Source organism: Pseudorasbora parva, chromosome 5, assembly GCF_024679245.1.
Source record: "Pseudorasbora parva isolate DD20220531a chromosome 5, ASM2467924v1, whole genome shotgun sequence".
In the NCBI taxonomy this organism is placed as follows: Eukaryota; Metazoa; Chordata; class Actinopteri; order Cypriniformes; family Gobionidae; genus Pseudorasbora; species Pseudorasbora parva.
In genome coordinates, this window is record NC_090176.1 from 3,829,794 (window position 1) to 3,842,293 (window position 12,500).

A 12,500-nucleotide genomic window follows, 5' to 3' on the forward strand; every position below is an offset into this window, starting at 1 on the left:
TGATGTGTGCCTAAACACAAGTCCTTTCCAAAGCATCTGGGAACGGCGCATGTGTCGCCAGGAGCAGAGTGGCGCAGCGGAAGCGTGCTGGGCCCATAACCCAGAGGTCGATGGATCGAAACCATCCTCTGCTAAGACTTTCTTTTTTTTTTTACTTATATAATGCTCTGTTCCTTGCTGAAGAAAAGCTGCCTCTGCTCAAAGCTAAAAACCCTTTGTTGCTTTCACCTGATCTCATTAATGACTTTTCTGGCAGAGGCACTTCATGTGTTACTTCATGTGCACTTCATGTGTGCCTAAACGCAAGTCATTTTGAAAACACCTGTGAATGGGAGCTTTTCTATAACAAGCAGAGTGGCGCAGCGGAAGCGTGCTGGGCCCATAACCCAGAGGTCGATGGATCGAAACCATCCTCTGCTAAGGCTTCTTCTCTTATTTACATGCTTTATCCCAAATTAAGAGCAACTTCCACATACCGCTTGTGAAAACCTGGAGCCTCTTGGTCCTGGAACTATAACAATACTGCACAATGTTCTGGAAAGCTGGTGTAGTAGTCGCTTGTTGAGAAATCTTTGTGTGTAGGACCTGTTTAAATGCCTCATTAACTGAGCCACCTGAATGAGATGGAGAATTAGAAGAGCAAGCGAGTCATACCCCAGTGGCCTGTCGGAGCAGCCGCTCAGTGGATCACTTTGTGTGCTGGCCATGTGTAAATGCCAAGCCTTTTGTTGTCACTGAAGCAGAAGTAATGGGGCACACGAGAGATGGGCTTTAACAGCCCCAGTGGCCTAATGGATAAGGCACTGGCCTCCTAAGCCAGGGATTGTGGGTTCGAGTCCCATCTGGGGTGGGTTTACAGCAGAGTGGCGCAGCGGAAGCGTGCTGGGCCCATAACCCAGAGGTCGATGGATCGAAACCATCCTCTGCTAAGACCACTTTACTTATTTACGGGTCTTGTTCCTATTTTAAGAAAAGCTAATGCACTTCTATTCTGAAGCCATAATCATTTTCACCAGATATCATCTGTGACTGAGGACCACTTTGTGTGTGCCTAAACGCAAGTCCTATTGAAAACACCTGTGAATTGGAGCTCTTCTATGGCGAGCAGAGTGGCCCGGTGGCCTGGTAAATGAATTGTTCATCTGGATTACTTTGTGTGCTGGCCTTGATTAAATACCAAGCCTATTGTTGTCACGGAATCAGCAGTAAATGGGGCATACAAGGGCTTATTTTTTACAGCCTCAGTGTCCTAATGGATAAGTCACTGGCCTCCTATGCCAATGTTTGTGGGTTCGAGTCCTGTCTAGGGTGGTTTTCAGCAGAGTGGCGCAGCGGAAGCGTGCTGGGCCCATAACCCAGAGGTCGATGGATCGAAACCATCCTCTGCTAAGTCTTCTTTACTTATGCAAATTCTCTGTCCCCACTTGAAGAAAAGCTGCCACAGGTCTATGCTAAAACCCTTTGTTGTTTTCATCTGTTCTCGTTTATGACAGAGGAGCACTTGATGTGTGCCTAAACACAAGTCCTTTCCAAAGCATCTGGGAACGGCGCATGTGTCGCCAGGAGCAGAGTGGCGCAGCGGAAGCATGCTGGGCCCATAACCCAGAGGTCGATGGATCGAAACCATCCTCTGCTAAGACTTTCTCTTTTGTTTTTACTTATATAATGCTCTGTTCCTTGCTGAAGAAAATCTGCCTCTGCTCAAAGCTAAAAACCCTTTGTTGCTTTCACCTGATCTCATTAATGACTTTTCTGGCAGAGGCACTTCATGTGTTACTTCATGTGTGCCTAAACGCAAGTCATTTTGAAAACACCTGTGAATGGGAGCTTTTCTATAACAAGCAGAGTGGCGCAGCGGAAGCGTGCTGGGCCCATAACCCAGAGGTCGATGGATCGAAACCATCCTCTGCTAAGGCTTCTTCTCTTATTTACATGCTTTATCCCAAATTAAGAGCAACTTCCATATCCCGCTTGTGAAAACCTGGAGCCTCTTGGTCCTGGAACTATAACAATACTGCACAATGTTCTGGAAAGCTGGTGTAGTAGTCGCTTGTTGAGAAATCTTTGTGTGTAGGACCTGTTTAAATGCCTCATTGACTGAGCCACCTGAATGAGATGGAGAATTAGAAGAGCAAGCGAGTCATACCCCAGTGGCCTGTCGAAGTAGCCGCTCAGTGGATCACTTTGTGTGCTGGCCATGTGTAAATGCCAAGCCTTTTGTTGCCACTGAAGCAGAAGTAATGGGGCACACGAGAGATGGGCTTTAACAGCCCCAGTGGCCTAATGGATAAGGCACTGGCCTCCTAAGCCAGGGATTGTGGGTTCGAGTCCCATCTGGGGTGGGTTTACAGCAGAGTGGCGCAGCGGAAGCGTGCTGGGCCCAAAACCCAGAGGTCGATGGATCGAAACCATCCTCTGCTAAGACCACTTTACTTATTTACGTGTCTTGTTCCTATTTGAAGAAGAGCTAATGCACTTCTATTCTGAAGCCATAATCATTTTCACCAGATATCATCTGTGACTGAGGACCACTTTGTGTGTGCCTAAACGCAAGTCCTATTGAAAACACCTGTGAATTGGAGCTCTTCTATGGCGAGCAGAGTGGCCCGGTGGCCTGGTAAATGAATTGTTCATCTGGATTACTTTGTGTGCTGGCCTTGATTAAATACCAAGCCTATTGTTGTCACGGAATCAGCAGTAAATGGGGCATACAAGGGCTTATTTTTTACAGCCCCAGTGTCCTAATGGATAAGTCACTGGCCTCCTATGCCAATGTTTGTGGGTTCGAGTCCTGTCTAGGGTGGTTTTCAGCAGAGTGGCGTAGCGGAAGCGTGCTGGGCCCATAACCCAGAGGTCGATGGATCGAAACCATCCTCTGCTAAGTCTTCTTTACCTATACAAATTCTCTGTCCCCACTTGAAGAAAAGCTGCCACAGGTCTATGCTAAAACCCTTTGTTGTTTTCATCTGTTCTCGTTTATGACAGAGGAGCACTTGATGTGTGCCTAAACACAAGTCCTTTCCAAAGCATCTGGGAACGGCGCATGTGTCGCCAGGAGCAGAGTGGCGCAGCGGAAGCGTGCTGGGCCCATAACCCAGAGGTCGATGGATCGAAACCATCCTCTGCTAAGACTTTCTTTTTTTTTTTACTTATATAATGCTCTGTTCCTTGCTGAAGAAAAGCTGCCTCTGCTCAAAGCTAAAAACCCTTTGTTGCTTTCACCTGATCTCATTAATGACTTTTCTGGCAGAGGCACTTCATGTGTTACTTCATGTGCACTTCATGTGTGCCTAAACGCAAGTCATTTTGAAAACACCTGTGAATGGGAGCTTTTCTATAACAAGCAGAGTGGCGCAGCGGAAGCGTGCTGGGCCCATAACCCAGAGGTCGATGGATCGAAACCATCCTCTGCTAAGGCTTCTTCTCTTATTTACATGCTTTATCCCAAATTAAGAGCAACTTCCATATCCCACTTGTGAAAACCTGGAGCCTCTTGGTCCTGGAACTATAACAATACTGCACAATGTTCTGGAAAGCTGGTGTAGTAGTCGCTTGTTGAGAAATCTTTGTGTGTAGGACCTGTTTAAATGCCTCATTGACTGAGCCACCTGAATGAGATGGAGAATTAGAAGAGCAAGCGAGTCATACCCCAGTGGCCTGTCGAAGTAGCCGCTCAGTGGATCACTTTGTGTGCTGGCCATGTGTAAATGCCAAGCCTTTTGTTGCCACTGAAGCAGAAGTAATGGGGCACACGAGAAATGGGCTTTAACAGCCCCAGTGGCCTAATGGATAAGGCACTGGCCTCCTAAGCCAGGGATTGTGGGTTCGAGTCCCATCTGGTGTGGGTTTACAGCAGAGTGGCGCAGCGGAAGCGTGCTGGGCCCATAACCCAGAGGTCGATGGATCGAAACCATCCTCTGCTAAGACCACTTTACTTATTTACGGGTCTTGTTCCTATTTTAAGAAAAGCTAATGCACTTCTATTCTGAAGCCATAATCATTTTCACCAGATATCATCTGTGACTGAGGACCACTTTGTGTGTGCCTAAACGCAAGTCCTATTGAAAACACCTGTGAATTGGAGCTCTTCTATGGCGAGCAGAGTGGCCCGGTGGCCTGGTAAATGAATTGTTCATCTGGATTACTTTGTGTGCTGGCCTTGATTAAATACCAAGCCTATTGTTGTCACGGAATCAGCAGTAAATGGGGCATACAAGGGCTTATTTTTTACAGCCTCAGTGTCCTAATGGATAAGTCACTGGCCTCCTATGCCAATGTTTGTGGGTTCGAGTCCTGTCTAGGGTGGTTTTCAGCAGAGTGGCGCAGCGGAAGCGTGCTGGGCCCATAACCCAGAGGTCGATGGATCGAAACCATCCTGTGCTAAGTCTTCTTTACTTATACAAATTCTCTGTCCCCACTTGAAGAAAAGCTGCCACAGTTCTATGCTAAAACCCTTTGTTGTTTTCATCTGTTCTCGTTTATGACAGAGGAGCACTTGATGTGTGCCTAAACACAAGTCCTTTCCAAAGCATCTGGGAACGGCGCATGTGTCGCCAGGAGCAGAGTGGCGCAGCGGAAGCGTGCTGGGCCCATAACCCAGAGGTCGATGGATCGAAACCATCCTCTGCTAAGACTTTCTTTTTTTTTTTACTTATATAATGCTCTGTTCCTTGCTGAAGAAAAGCTGCCTCTGCTCAAAGCTAAAAACCCTTTGTTGCTTTCACCTGATCTCATTAATGACTTTTCTGGCAGAGGCACTTCATGTGTTACTTCATGTGCACTTCATGTGTGCCTAAACGCAAGTCATTTTGAAAACACCTGTGAATGGGAGCTTTTCTATAACAAGCAGAGTGGCGCAGCGGAAGCGTGCTGGGCCCATAACCCAGAGGTCGATGGATCGAAACCATCCTCTGCTAAGGCTTCTTCTCTTATTTACATGCTTTATCCCAAATTAAGAGCAACTTCCACATCCCGCTTGTGAAAACCTGGAGCCTCTTGGTCCTGGAACTATAACAATACTGCACAATGTTCTGGAAAGCTGGTGTAGTAGTCGCTTGTTGAGAAATCTTTGTGTGTAGGACCTGTTTAAATGCCTCATTAACTGAGCCACCTGAATGAGATGGAGAATTAGAAGAGCAAGCGAGTCATACCCCAGTGGCCTGTCGAAGCAGCCGCTCAGTGGATCACTTTGTGTGCTGGCCATGTGTAAATGCCAAGCCTTTTGTTGTCACTGAAGCAGAAGTAATGGGGCACACGAGAGATGGGCTTTAACAGCCCCAGTGGCCTAATGGATAAGGCACTGGCCTCCTAAGCCAGGGATTGTGGGTTCGAGTCCCATCTGGGGTGGGTTTACAGCAGAGTGGCGCAGCGGAAGCGTGCTGGGCCCATAACCCAGAGGTCGATGGATCGAAACCATCCTCTGCTAAGACCACTTTACTTATTTACGGGTCTTGTTCCTATTTTAAGAAAAGCTAATGCACTTCTATTCTGAAGCCATAATCATTTTCACCAGATATCATCTGTGACTGAGGACCACTTTGTGTGTGCCTAAACGCAAGTCCTATTGAAAACACCTGTGAATTGGAGCTCTTCTATGGCGAGCAGAGTGGCCCGGTGGCCTGGTAAATGAATTGTTCATCTGGATTACTTTGTGTGCTGGCCTTGATTAAATACCAAGCCTATTGTTGTCACGGAATCAGCAGTAAATGGGGCATACAAGGGCTTATTTTTTACAGCCTCAGTGTCCTAATGGATAAGTCACTGGCCTCCTATGCCAATGTTTGTGGGTTCGAGTCCTGTCTAGGGTGGTTTTCAGCAGAGTGGCGCAGCGGAAGCGTGCTGGGCCCATAACCCAGAGGTCGATGGATCGAAACCATCCTCTGCTAAGTCTTCTTTACTTATGCAAATTCTCTGTCCCCACTTGAAGAAAAGCTGCCACAGGTCTATGCTAAAACCCTTTGTTGTTTTCATCTGTTCTCGTTTATGACAGAGGAGCACTTGATGTGTGCCTAAACACAAGTCCTTTCCAAAGCATCTGGGAACGGCGCATGTGTCGCCAGGAGCAGAGTGGCGCAGCGGAAGCATGCTGGGCCTATAACCCAGAGGTCGATGGATCGAAACCATCCTCTGCTAAGACTTTCTCTTTTGTTTTTACTTATATAATGCTCTGTTCCTTGCTGAAGAAAATCTGCCTCTGCTCAAAGCTAAAAACCCTTTGTTGCTTTCACCTGATCTCATTAATGACTTTTCTGGCAGAGGCACTTCATGTGTTACTTCATGTGTGCCTAAACGCAAGTCATTTTGAAAACACCTGTGAATGGGAGCTTTTCTATAACAAGCAGAGTGGCGCAGCGGAAGCGTGCTGGGCCCATAACCCAGAGGTCGATGGATCGAAACCATCCTCTGCTAAGGCTTCTTCTCTTATTTACATGCTTTATCCCAAATTAAGAGCAACTTCCATATCCCGCTTGTGAAAACCTGGAGCCTCTTGGTCCTGGAACTATAACAATACTGCACAATGTTCTGGAAAGCTGGTGTAGTAGTCGCTTGTTGAGAAATCTTTGTGTGTAGGACCTGTTTAAATGCCTCATTGACTGAGCCACCTGAATGAGATGGAGAATTAGAAGAGCAAGCGAGTCATACCCCAGTGGCCTGTCGAAGTAGCCGCTCAGTGGATCACTTTGTGTGCTGGCCATGTGTAAATGCCAAGCCTTTTGTTGCCACTGAAGCAGAAGTAATGGGGCACACGAGAGATGGGCTTTAACAGCCCCAGTGGCCTAATGGATAAGGCACTGGCCTCCTAAGCCAGGGATTGTGGGTTCGAGTCCCATCTGGGGTGGGTTTACAGCAGAGTGGCGCAGCGGAAGCGTGCTGGGCCCATAACCCAGAGGTCGATGGATCGAAACCATCCTCTGCTAAGACCACTTTACTTATTTACGTGTCTTGTTCCTATTTGAAGAAGAGCTAATGCACTTCTATTCTGAAGCCATAATCATTTTCACCAGATATCATCTGTGACTGAGGACCACTTTGTGTGTGCCTAAACGCAAGTCCTATTGAAAACACCTGTGAATTGGAGCTCTTCTATGGCGAGCAGAGTGGCCCGGTGGCCTGGTAAATGAATTGTTCATCTGGATTACTTTGTGTGCTGGCCTTGATTAAATACCAAGCCTATTGTTGTCACGGAATCAGCAGTAAATGGGGCATACAAGGGCTTATTTTTTACAGCCCCAGTGTCCTAATGGATAAGTCACTGGCCTCCTATGCCAATGTTTGTGGGTTCGAGTCCTGTCTAGGGTGGTTTTCAGCAGAGTGGCGTAGCGGAAGCGTGCTGGGCCCATAACCCAGAGGTCGATGGATCGAAACCATCCTCTGCTAAGTCTTCTTTACCTATACAAATTCTCTGTCCCCACTTGAAGAAAAGCTGCCACAGGTCTATGCTAAAACCCTTTGTTGTTTTCATCTGTTCTCGTTTATGACAGAGGAGCACTTGATGTGTGCCTAAACACAAGTCCTTTCCAAAGCATCTGGGAACGGCGCATGTGTCGCCAGGAGCAGAGTGGCGCAGCGGAAGCGTGCTGGGCCCATAACCCAGAGGTCGATGGATCGAAACCATCCTCTGCTAAGACTTTCTTTTTTTTTTTACTTATATAATGCTCTGTTCCTTGCTGAAGAAAAGCTGCCTCTGCTCAAAGCTAAAAACCCTTTGTTGCTTTCACCTGATCTCATTAATGACTTTTCTGGCAGAGGCACTTCATGTGTTACTTCATGTGCACTTCATGTGTGCCTAAACGCAAGTCATTTTGAAAACACCTGTGAATGGGAGCTTTTCTATAACAAGCAGAGTGGCGCAGCGGAAGCGTGCTGGGCCCATAACCCAGAGGTCGATGGATCGAAACCATCCTCTGCTAAGGCTTCTTCTCTTATTTACATGCTTTATCCCAAATTAAGAGCAACTTCCATATCCCGCTTGTGAAAACCTGGAGCCTCTTGGTCCTGGAACTATAACAATACTGCACAATGTTCTGGAAAGCTGGTGTAGTAGTCGCTTGTTGAGAAATCTTTGTGTGTAGGACCTGTTTAAATGCCTCATTGACTGAGCCACCTGAATGAGATGGAGAATTAGAAGAGCAAGCGAGTCATACCCCAGTGGCCTGTCGAAGTAGCCGCTCAGTGGATCACTTTGTGTGCTGGCCATGTGTAAATGCCAAGCCTTTTGTTGCCACTGAAGCAGAAGTAATGGGGCAAACGAGAGATGGGCTTTAACAGCCCCAGTGGCCTAATGGATAAGGCACTGGCCTCCTAAGCCAGGGATTGTGGGTTCGAGTCCCATCTGGGGTGGGTTTACAGCAGAGTGGCGCAGCGGAAGCGTGCTGGGCCCATAACCCAGAGGTCGATGGATCGAAACCATCCTCTGCTAAGACCACTTTACTTATTTACGTGTCTTGTTCCTATTTGAAGAAGAGCTAATGCACTTCTATTCTGAAGCCATAATCATTTTCACCAGATATCATCTGTGACTGAGGACCCCTTTGTGTGTGCCTAAACGCAAGTCCTATTGAAAACACCTGTGAATTGGAGCTCTTCTATGGCGAGCAGAGTGGCTCGGTGGCCTGGTAAATGAATTGTTCATCTGGATTACTTTGTGTGCTGGCCTTGATTAAATACCAAGCCTATTGTTGTCACAGAATCAGCAGTAAATGGGGCATACAAGAGCTTATTTTTGACAGCCCCACTGTCCTAATGGATAAGTCACTGGCCTCCTATGCCAATGTTTGTGGGTTCGAGTCCTGTCTAAGGGGGGTTTTCAGCAGAGTGGCGCAGCGGAAGCATGCTGGGCCCATAACCCAGAGGTCGATGGATCGAAACCATCCTCTGCTAAGTCTTCTTTACTTATGCAAATTCTCTGTCCCCACTTGAAGAAAAGCTGCCACAGGTCTATGCTAAAACCCTTTGTTGTTTTCATCTGTTCTCGTTTATGACAGAGGAGCACTTGATGTGTGCCTAAACACAAGTCCTTTCCAAAGCATCTGGGAACGGCGCATGTGTCGCCAGGAGCAGAGTGGTGCAGCGGAAGCGTGCTGGGCCCATAACCCAGAGGTCGATGGATCGAAACCATCCTCTGCTAAGACTTTCTTTTTTTTTTTTTACTTATATAATGCTCTGTTCCTTGCTGAAGAAAAGCTGCCTCTGCTCAAAGCTAAAAACCCTTTGTTGCTTTCACCTGATCTCATTAATGACTTTTCTGGCAGAGGCACTTCATGTGTTACTTCATGTGCACTTCATGTGTGCCTAAACGCAAGTCATTTTGAAAACACCTGTGAATGGGAGCTTTTCTATAACAAGCAGAGTGGCGCAGCGGAAGCGTGCTGGGCCCATAACCCAGAGGTCGATGGATCGAAACCATCCTCTGCTAAGGCTTCTTCTCTTATTTACATGCTTTATCCCAAATTAAGAGCATCTTCCATATCCCGCTTGTGAAAACCTGGAGCCTCTTGGTCCTGGAACTATAACAATACTGCACAATGTTCTGGAAAGCTGGTGTAGTAGTCGCTTGTTGAGAAATCTTTGTGTGTAGGACCTGTTTAAATGCCTCATTGACTGAGCCACCTGAATGAGATGGAGAATTTGAAGAGCAAGCGAGTCATACCCCAGTGGCCTGTCGAAGTAGCCGCTCAGTGGATCACTTTGTGTGCTGGCCATGTGTAAATGCCAAGCCTTTTGTTGCCACTGAAGCAGAAGTAATGGGGCACACGAGAGATAGGCTTTAACAGCCCCAGTGGCCTAATGGATAAGGCACTGGCCTCCTAAGCCAGGGATTGTGGGTTCGAGTCCCATCTGGGGTGGGTTTACAGCAGAGTGGCGCAGCGGAAGCGTGCTGGGCCCATAACCCAGAGGTCGATGGATCGAAACCATCCTCTGCTAAGACCACTTTACTTATTTACGTGTCTTGTTCCTATTTGAAGAAGAGCTAATGCACTTCTATTCTGAAGCCATAATCATTTTCACCAGATATCATCTGTGACTGAGGACCACTTTGTGTGTGCCTAAACGCAAGTCCTATTGAAAACACCTGTGAATTGGAGCTCTTCTATGGCGAGCAGAGTGGCCCGGTGGCCTGGTAAATGAATTGTTCATCTGGATTACTTTGTGTGCTGGCCTTGATTAAATACCAAGCCTATTGTTGTCACAGAATCAGCAGTAAATGGGGCGTACAAGGGCTTATTTTTTACAGCCTCAGTGTCCTAATGGATAAGTCACTGGCCTCCTAAGCCAATGTTTGTGGGTTCGAGTCCTGTCTAGGGTGGTTTTCAGCAGAGTGGCGCAGCGGAAGCGTGCTGGGCCCATAACCCAGAGGTCGATGGATCGAAACCATCCTGTGCTAAGTCTTCTTTACTTATACAAATTCTCTGTCCCCACTTGAAGAAAAGCTGCCACAGGTCTATGCTAAAACCCTTTGTTGTTTTCATCTGTTCTCGTTTATGACAGAGGAGCACTTGATGTGTGCCTAAACACAAGTCCTTTCCAAACATCTGGGAACGGCGCATGTGTCGCCAGGAGCAGAGTGGCGCAGCGGAAGCGTGCTGGGCCCATAACCCAGAGGTCGATGGATCGAAACCATCCTCTGCTAAGACTTTCTTTTTTTTTTTACTTATATAATGCTCTGTTCCTTGCTGAAGAAAAGCTGCCTCTGCTCAAAGCTAAAAACCCTTTGTTGCTTTCACCTGATCTCATTAATGACTTTTCTGGCAGAGGCACTTCATGTGTTACTTCATGTGTGCCTAAACGCAAGTCATTTTGAAAAAAACCTGTGAATGGGAGCTTTTCTATAACAAGCAGAGTGGCGCAGCGGAAGCGTGCTGGGCCCATAACCCAGAGGTCGATGGATCGAAACCATCCTCTGCTAAGGCTTCTTCTCCTATTTACATGCTTTATCCCAAATTAAGAGCAACTTCCATATCCCGCTTGTGAAAACCTGGAGCCTCTTGGTCCTGGAACTATAACAATACTGCACAATGTTCTGGAAAGCTGGTGTAGTAGTCGCTTGTTGAGAAATCTTTGTGTGTAGGACCTGTTTAAATGCCTCATTGACTGAGCCACCTGAATGAGATGGAGAATTAGAAGAGCAAGCGAGTCATACCCCAGTGGCCTGTCGAAGTAGCCGCTCAGTGGATCACTTTGTGTGCTGGCCATGTGTAAATGCCAAGCCTTTTGTTGCCACTGAAGCAGAAGTAATGGGGCACACGAGAGATGGGCTTTAACCCTTAAAGACCTAGAACATTTTTGGGGCGCCTGATGTGCCTCTACTTTTCTTTGTTTTTCTCCCCTATTCTAGCAGTTAGCATCAAGTGCTATATATCATTTTAAACAGGAGAACCTGAAGTTTCCATCTAGCTCATTTGATGTCCCAATTTTACATTTATTTATTCTGAGAATGGATTAAATTAATATAATTTCAAGAAAAATGGCAGCAAAAATATGATGTTTTTGCTGTGAACTCGAACAGAACTTCATGAAGTTTGGATTTTTTCCTTTAGAAAGTTAGACTTGGTTGTTTTACACTTCCAGATTAAATTTTGTCTACATGTAACAATCCCTCAGCAAGTTATAGCCATTTATTATAACATTATTCTAGGCGTTTCTAGGTTTTTGAGTGAAAACAGGTGTATTTTATTTACTGATAATGTGTCCTAAAAAGTTCAAGTAATAAAGTAAATAGAAAGATTGTTATATAGGCCTAATAACAATACTGAAACATTTTTCTTCAGAGAAATATATTATAATTTGAGCATGAAAAACAAACGCAAACAATACCTCAAGTTGTGACAACAAACCATGAAATAAAATATACTGAGGCTACTTTTACATGTGGGCGGCTATTTTCATAAACGGACATTTCAACTTCTCTGCACATAATCTTCTCAAACACAAATTGAGGAAAATAAAATAGTGAAAATGTGTAAAACACAAACTACATACGAATAGAGATATATACTGGCTGTGCTCTGAGAGAGAGCGCTTTGCACGCGTTTATTTCTGTTTGGTTTCATGATGCATGCAAATTCACACCCACGTTCATTTTTCAGAGAAACGTGATTCGTGGTTCAAAAGACCAAACACTGTGTTTATTGGTTGAGTTGATGAAAGCTTCAACGAATCTGGGCACAGGGGGGTGGGACTAATAAAAAAATAATAATTTCTGTTTGGCTCAGGGGAACAACCCACGTGTTTCCTGGACAAATCAATGCTGCATATTTTGATGACGCATCCACGCTGACTATGGAGCCTCTGAATGATCAATCGCGAGACGTATTATACCTATGGAAAGTGGAGATACTCCTCTTTATGGTGCAGTTTACAGCATACATATTGGATTAGCGGTTAATAAGTTATTAAACATTTTAGAACGATAGTTATTTTTAGTCAATGCTGCATATTTTGATGACGCATCGATGCTGACAACGGAGCCTCTGAATGATCAATCGCGAAACATATTATAC

The 12,500-nt window shown here is 45.9% G+C and overlaps 7 non-coding genes across 7 annotated transcripts; all 7 read left to right on the top strand.

Annotated features, from left to right (window-relative positions):
- Nucleotides 1-777: 777 nt before the first annotated feature.
- Nucleotides 778-850, top strand: trnar-ccu (transfer RNA arginine (anticodon CCU)). Its single transcript has one exon. It is a non-coding gene; the product is annotated as a tRNA-Arg (tRNA).
- A 1,419-nt stretch (nt 851-2,269) lies between these two features.
- On the top strand, nt 2,270-2,342 carry trnar-ccu (transfer RNA arginine (anticodon CCU)). The gene has a single exon. It is a non-coding gene; the product is annotated as a tRNA-Arg (tRNA).
- A 1,429-nt stretch (nt 2,343-3,771) lies between these two features.
- Nucleotides 3,772-3,844, top strand: trnar-ccu (transfer RNA arginine (anticodon CCU)). The gene has a single exon. It is a non-coding gene; the product is annotated as a tRNA-Arg (tRNA).
- A 1,429-nt stretch (nt 3,845-5,273) lies between these two features.
- trnar-ccu (transfer RNA arginine (anticodon CCU)) lies at nt 5,274-5,346 on the top strand. Its single transcript has one exon. It is a non-coding gene; the product is annotated as a tRNA-Arg (tRNA).
- A 1,419-nt stretch (nt 5,347-6,765) lies between these two features.
- Nucleotides 6,766-6,838, top strand: trnar-ccu (transfer RNA arginine (anticodon CCU)). Its single transcript has one exon. It is a non-coding gene; the product is annotated as a tRNA-Arg (tRNA).
- A 1,429-nt stretch (nt 6,839-8,267) lies between these two features.
- Nucleotides 8,268-8,340, top strand: trnar-ccu (transfer RNA arginine (anticodon CCU)). The gene has a single exon. It is a non-coding gene; the product is annotated as a tRNA-Arg (tRNA).
- Nucleotides 8,341-9,772: 1,432 nt separating this feature from the next.
- Nucleotides 9,773-9,845, top strand: trnar-ccu (transfer RNA arginine (anticodon CCU)). Its single transcript has one exon. It is a non-coding gene; the product is annotated as a tRNA-Arg (tRNA).
- Nucleotides 9,846-12,500: the final 2,655 nt, after the last annotated feature.